The sequence below is a fragment of the Acyrthosiphon pisum genome, chromosome X, assembly GCF_005508785.2.
Source record: "Acyrthosiphon pisum isolate AL4f chromosome X, pea_aphid_22Mar2018_4r6ur, whole genome shotgun sequence".
NCBI lineage: Eukaryota > Metazoa > Arthropoda > Insecta > Hemiptera > Aphididae > Acyrthosiphon > Acyrthosiphon pisum.
In genome coordinates this window covers 24,255,079-24,263,292 of record NC_042493.1, presented here as the reverse complement: position 1 = coordinate 24,263,292, position 8,214 = coordinate 24,255,079, and positions in this window count along the sequence as shown.

The following is an 8,214-nucleotide window of genomic DNA, read 5'->3' as shown; positions in this document are numbered from 1 at the left end:
AAACAAGTTCTGTTTTTTTAAGTACTCCCATTCTACAGTACAGCGGGTACAAGAATCAAATCCAGAATGTCCCTTTATCCCCAAGTTTGGTGTCATAGATGCTATTTATCTTTGTAATAATAGAGTAATTGTGTTTCAGTATTGTCTACTGAGTACAGTTATTTTTGATGAACATTTTTTTTCCTATGAAGTAAACCATAAAAATAAAATAAAGTTTGTCTATCATCATATGTTATATTCCCACATTCCCAATAATATCAGTATAATGTCAAATGGATCTTCATATGTGACATTAAGAAGTAGTACCTATTTAAAAATTTGAAGCTAATGTGTTAAAATTAATTATTTCTATTTAAAACATAGGAACTATTTCTTAAGTTATTATGTACCTACTTATAATTTATAATAACTATTATAATGGCCATGAGTTCTTTCATTATTTAAATTTTTTATTAATAATTCAACAATTTGTATTACATTATATAAAATAATAATAAATTAAACTACAGTTATGCCGGGTTGCATGAACGTTCATTAAATATTTAATGAACCAATAGTGTGTTATTGAATGAATAAAAAGTTATTCATCCACTAAACGTTCAATAACGTTATTGAGTCATTAAACTATTGGTTACCAGTCAATTAAACTAATGATCCGATTTCGGTTGAATAAAAATGTATTCGTTCACTAAACAGTAGTATACAGTACCTACGTCAGTAACTACCTATGAGTCTTGTCAATGCGTTACACCACTTCCATGTTACATTCTTGAATTTTTACTTACTTACCACGTATATAATTAATTATTAATATTTAATACATCGCAAAGTAATATAATTATTATACACTTTAAAAAATGACTGATTCCGAATCATCATCTAATTCTGATGATGAAATGGTGTTGGATTTATTATTTTATTTACCCAGACCAAGATTGTTTCGGGATAGGTCAAACCCATTGGAGGATTTCGACAATTTTGACTTGAAAAGTAGGTTTAGGTAAGTAACTAATAGCTATAATAACCAATAAGTTATATAAAATGTAAAATTGTACCTAAATTGATACACAATAAATGCATTTTTTTTAAATAGACTATCAAAGGAAACTTTTGTATTTTTATTACATTTAATTGGAAACGATTTGCGACGTTCTACAAATAGAAGCTTCGCCATTACTCCGGAAATACAAACTTTGGTGACTTTAAGATGCTATGCTACAGGTACCTTTGAAGTATGTATAGTATACCTACGTCAAAGTAGGTAGTACCTACCTATATTTTTATTTGTTTTTCCAAATTTAATGTTATATATTATGGTAAAGTTACTGTTGAACTGAACACATGTGTTGATGCATTAAGATCTAAGACCCCTGCTCTGGATGGTCGTGAAGTGCTACCCCCCATCTTGGCCGATTCACATCAAATCACTGCCAATATTAAGCAAATTAATTGCAAATATTGCACTCATTTTCAGAATTTGCAAATCAAGAAATCAAAAAATAGGTTTGGGGGGGGGGGGCTAACTTCATCCAGCCCCCCACTTTGTCCGATCTGTTCCAAACCAAGGTCAATATTTAGCAAATTAATTGCAAATAATTGCAAATTGGTTTTTAGAATTTATTGTTTAATGTTTAGACGAAAACTTAAACAGGGAAGCGTGCAATCATACAATACTGCGAATTCGTGAACTATAATAATATTGTCTATTTATAATGGAAAAAAAATGTCCAATTCAATAAACCATAATAATTTACAAATTATTGGTGAAATACTGAAATAAATTTTACAGGAAACTGGCAACTGGGGGTGCTAATTTCAAACCTGGGGGTGATAAGCACCCCCAAGCACCCCCCTATGTGCGCCTATGCACTGCTTTTTGGTAAAAGATATTCTAATTAATAGCAATTTCTACAATAGTGTTTACAATCATTGCAATAATATACTGATATAACCAAATTATATATTGAATACAATATATAATTTGGTTAGAACAACCAGTATTATACTATAACCTCTACAAGTCTATAATGTATTATGCTAGTAATATTCTTCATTGTACTCAGACTACATATCGTTCTGTAATAATTACAATTGTAATTATTACATTTGTCACCAGACTAACCCGCTCACCAAATCATTTTCCAACAGCACTTCAACCACCCGGGACGCATTCCCGGCTGGGGCTTTTTCACACGATTCTTGGATCGTCAGTATTTGACGATCTTTGTAGACAGAGAGCCCATACTCTGTCTGCAAAATATTACCATTGTCGTCACGAGTTGGATAACGACAACTGGACGTGGCCAAATCGAAACTATATGATGGTGACGTGAAGTCTATGTACGTGTTCAGACATTTTTTTAGTGGTCGGGAAATAGTGAACACTTTTTAATAATACAGATTTTACCTCGGAACACCTCGTCACTACACCATCCAAACAAACTAAACTACCAAGGAACTTTGACTTCAATGTCCGTGGGGTAACATGTTGCCGTCCAAATGAGCCACAGAAACCAACAAAGAATTCGCCATACTTATTGGCATAGTCTGAGTTTATGGACCTAACACATTCTTTGATGACACGCTTTAGTTCTACTTCTTCGTCGGTTTAATTTCTTATTAATTGTTTGGCCCTATTAAAATTGTACTTACGTACGTCATCAATGTCAATGATTAATCTTCTGCCATTTTCATTAATCACGCTTTGCACTTTCCTGTGATATACATTGTCCTGTAGTTCGTCATCAAGAAAACGATTTCTTGCGTGGTTTTAATTCTCGCACCTTAGCTAAAAGTTCAGGCTTTAGCATCGGCCTGTCGAAAGTAACTCCTTTAGCATTAAGCCACTCCACTCTGGAAAAGATAGCGATGGAGGTATATTATCAAATTCAAATATTTTAAAACGTCTTGAAAATAAAACTTTGAAGCTACCTTATCCTAAAAAAACTACCAAATTCGAACTGGTCCATATACTTTCATTGCTGATGAAGCATTTCCTTTGTGAATTTACATGATTCGACCATACCCAAGAAGGTTACTAAATGATGAAAATAAAAGTTACTTTAATTATAGACTATCCAGAGCACGAATGACAATAGAATGTGCTTTCGGTATAGCAGCAGCAAAATTTAGAATTTTGCAGTAGTCTATAGAGACAAAGGTAGACAATGCTGATCACGTTGTAAAAGCAATATGTATGCTGCACAATGTGATTATAGATTTAGAAAAAAAAAAAGAGTAACAGCAAATTATATGGACTTAAACCAAATATCAAACCAAATAAATAATTTATCCAGCGATTTAGCAGTAAGTGTGAGAAATAACAAAACATCCAGAGCAACGGAGAATATAAGAAGTAATTTAAGCACTTTTTTTCCAATAATTAATTGTAATACATTGTAATAAATAAATAACTGATAAATATTGTTTTATATTATAAAAATGATTTTTTCACTAAATTTTAAGAAAAGTATAAATTACCACGATATAGAACTTAAACCTACATAATTGTCCAATTATTATTTTTTTTTATTATTATTACTGATTATATAATTCCATAAAATATTAATATATTAAATAATAAATAATAATATATTTCTTTAGATAGTATATTCAGTATATAATTTTAAATCAATTTACTTGACATTCCAAGTTCTTTGAATACAGAATCCTAATGCATGTCTGCCACTACCCGATCTTTAAATATTGGATCCCATTTATTCCAAAGTACCGATCTTTTTTGTACTTCGGAATAAGAAGATCCATTTCTGAAATACAAAAAAAATAAATTAAAATAATCGACAATGTGTTTTGACCGCACAACGTTGCGTTGGAAAATAGAACATGCTCTATTTTGTGCGGAGCGTTAAAACGCATCGCACGCATGTTACGGCCAGTTAGGACATGTCTAGGTACGTCGTCGTGGCACCCGTAAATCGTCAAAACCTCCCCTAACATATCTCATTTTTTTGTACCCGATTTGTATCCATTTGTACCCTCCTTAAAAAAATTTGTACCCCTCTCCTTTAAACGCAAAACCAAATCTCCCTTCCGGGTGCTGAAACGACGTCGTCCTGGCACCCGGAACCACCAGGAGTCAACCGATCATTTTCGGACCAATCTCATTTTTTTGTACCCGATTTGTATCCATTTGTACCCTCCTTAAAAAAAATTGTGCCCCTCTCCTTTTAACGCAAAACTAAATCCCCCGTCCGGGCGCTGTAATAACGTCGTACTGGCATACAACGTCTTTACTGAATACGCAGTGCTTGGTGTTTGTAAAAACTTTGTTTTTCGGTTTACCTAAATGTAATAACTCATCGATGGTAGTAATCATGTTATATTACTGTTGTATACAATTACATTTTTATTTGACAAAATCACCCTTTTGTATTTTACTGAATACAATTTTCAATTCTCAAGTTTTCAAACAAAACCATGCTTTTGATATATAGCACCATCCGCTTATTGGACTCCATAGAGCTATACTTTACCTAAAACTACTGACCAAATATGAACATTAGTTCAAGATATTTTATTATTTTTTGTCTGTGATCAATTTCACCAAAATAAAATATTATATTATATTATATCTTCGTTGTATTTTATTGAATAAAATATATAATTCTTAATTCTCAAGTCATAAAATACAAAATTACGTTTTTGATACAGCATTACAGCATTAATGACTGATAAGATATTTTTTGTCTGTGATCAATTTCACCAAAATAAAATGATATGGTTTTGATACCAACAAAATTAACAACAACGTCTTCAAACGAATCATACGTATAGGGAGGTTATGTAAGTGGAATCGAATAGAGTATGTTATTCACTGATAAAGAACAATGTCTCTGTTTCACTTTAATTTGAAGAGACATTTATTGATGTACTTTTTTCAAAATACAAAATTAGTTTTTTAATTTATGATTTTGGTTCATTTTTTGGTAGATAGATTCCTTAGAATAAGAATTAGGTAGTAATAATCAAAGCTGGGCAGTAACTAGTTAAAAAGTTAAAAGTTAAGTTAAAAGTTACTTTTTTTGATAACTTTTAACTTAACTAGTTAAAAAAAAAATTGAATGTAGAAAATAACTCAGTTAGTAACTAAGTTATTTCTTTTTATAAATAATTGTAACTTAACTTAGTTATTTTGTTAAAATGAAAGTTATACTAACTTATATAGTACTAACTTATTTATATTTATATATTTTTCGATATAAATAAACCTATTATCGACACTTTAGAAAAACTCTAATTGTTTCATCATAATCATCAAAAGCACTAAATCTATATCGTGGCATAACAGCTAGTGAATTTGTTATTATTTTAATGACAGCTAACACACTATTTTCATTAATATTACCTTTATATAAATCATTCCAATCAGTAACATGTGATTTAAGTGAAGTAGTGACATTTGTCGAAACTGTTTTGAATGAAGTTGAGGACATGCGAATCAATATATACCAAACATTTAAAAAAATATTTCAAAAATCAAAAAATATGTTAAAGTTGATAGACGGAGAGGATCAGATACAAATGCGAAGACTAGTTGGACGTCAAAAAAAAAAGAACTAACGTTAATGTTAACTCTCCAGAAGTATATTTCCGTATAGCTATTGCTTTTCCTTTTTATGACGATTTTATTCAACAACTAAAAGATAGATTTTCAAAACACAAAACAATTTTGTCTTCTTTATATTTATTAACACCAATAATGTGTCATGAGCTGCAATATCAGCTACAGATTTTAATTTATATTCTGATAATACCTAAATATATTGATTTATTACCAACAGAAATTAAACTAAGGAATAGGAAATGGATCTCACATTCTCGAAATTATCGTCCTATCAGAGCCGTCGAAACATTAAACAATACGGACGATTAGTGTTACGTCACAAATTGTTATCAATCCTTATCAAACTATCCATTGGATCCAAACAAACATTTCATACTATCTGAGAAGCATATACTTAAAAAGAATTTGAATAAAATTGTGGTTTAAATGCTTAAAAAGTTTAAACCTTAACTTTTATTTATTTTATACTTTCATTTTAAACGATTTTACGTTTCTTATTGTTGTTTTACCTACTTAATACTCATAGTTCATCGATTATAATGGCTTGTAATCATTTATTGTCAATAACTTCAATATCGGAATACTTTAAAGAAAACATAAAACAACTCAAACGTGGTGAAATAGCTTATAAGGATAATCATATTTTAAAATTTCAAGCAGATCCAAGTTTAGGAATAATTGTTGGTGAGATAAAACCTAGTATGCGCAACAACCCTTATAATGTAAAACTTTTTGTAAAAGATGGATGTATTGCTGATGCGCAGTGTTCTTGCCCTAGAGGTACACTTATTTGCCATCATATTGCAGCATTAGCAATATATACCCACCATAATTTGAGCTCCACGGATACAGCTTGCTCCTGGAGTGCTAGGAAAAACAATACATTTGGTGAAATTAAATCAATAAATCAAATATATAATTGTATACCATGTCCGGATATAATTGTTTCAAATGTAGATTTTGATAACTTTAGAGAGACTTTAATGAGTTTATCAGTCCCTGTTGGATTTTCTTGGTTATTGCAGTCCGAAAACGAATCAATTACTTCCGAAAATCTTTTAGTTGACTCTATTGAGTCTTATTCTCGACAAAAGATGTCAATATTTAGTAAAATCAAAAGATTTTGTTGCCCTTAAAAATTATGTACAAACTAAGATCTATGTGACAGATGTATCAATTATTCAGATAGCTAAAGATACTGTTGGACAAATTAATAATGACCTTTGGTTTAAGTATAGGAAAAATAGACTTACTGCTAGCCACTTTGGAAAAGTCCTAGCAGCTTTTAAAAAAGATAAATTTTCAAAATCTTTATTTAAATCATTAAGCAATAACCTTAGTGGTATACATTCCATACAATGTGGAATCTCTAATGAAAGTTCCGCTATAGATGTACTTAAACAAGAAGAAAATGTAGAGGTAACTCCAACTGGATTATGGCTTTCAAATAGTGGACTTTTAGGAGCATTGCCAGATGGACTAGTAGGCTCTAATTATACCGTTGAAGTAAAGTGTCCATGGAAGTACAGAAACAAAAATCTTATTGCTGAAATTGATGTAGATCATACTTACATAGTATACAAAATTAATGGGAATTTGATTGTAAACAAAAAACATACTGGGATCAAATCCAAGGCCAGCTTTATTTAACAAATCGTGAATTTTGTTACCTAGTTATTTGGACCCCTGAACAAGTACTTATAGCTGTAGTTGAAAAAGACACCAAATGGGCAATCAATTTGGAAATTCTAGAGCAGTTTTTTATTCAAAAGTATATACCCTACCATACTGAAGGATAACCGTTGTTTTATTATTTTATAAACTTTTATTAAAATGCAGGTAGCAATTTTTTATAGAATTCTAGATTTTAAAACTAATTTAATAATTTTATGAACTATAAAAATTAAAAATGTAATAATGTACATTTTACAATATACTATAATATGATTATTATTTACAGTTTACATATTTCCTTGAACTTCTTTAATTAAAGGAGGCTGTAGATTAGTTAATGCAGCAACTAATTAAAAAATACTTTCAGCTTGCTTCAATATAGTGAAAGGAATAAAATTTATTATGGAATAGCATTTTATTCTTTGAATTGCTCTTTTCAATGTGGATCCGTGCCTTAGCTATAACTTCTGTTTGAACAACTTGATTTGGTGTAAACTGAGAAGTATCTAAAAATGGTGGAATATTTAAAGATACTCCGTGAGGTAAAATTATTATTAGCATTTAAAGTTCAAAAATTGACAAAATATGGAAAAATCACGAAAATTAGCAAATTATTTTGAGTTAATAATTCGTAAAAATTTTTGTTTTTAAATTTCAGGTTTTATAATAAATTATAAAACCTGAAATGTTGATTCCTGGAATGCAAGATTCCTCATAAGTTTTTCTAACTTAATCAAAAAAAAAAAAAATGTCTACAAGCAAATCAAATTAAATTTCTATGAGAAAAGATACTGTTGAAGTAAATTTAAGGATTTTTACTGTCCTAAAAGGTAATAAGAGACACGACAATTTAAAAATTTAAAATTAAAAACACACATCATTGTAAAATCCATACATTCATTGCTCTGCTAAAGAAAATTAAAAGTGGCTCACGCCTATAATAAATAGCTCAAAAA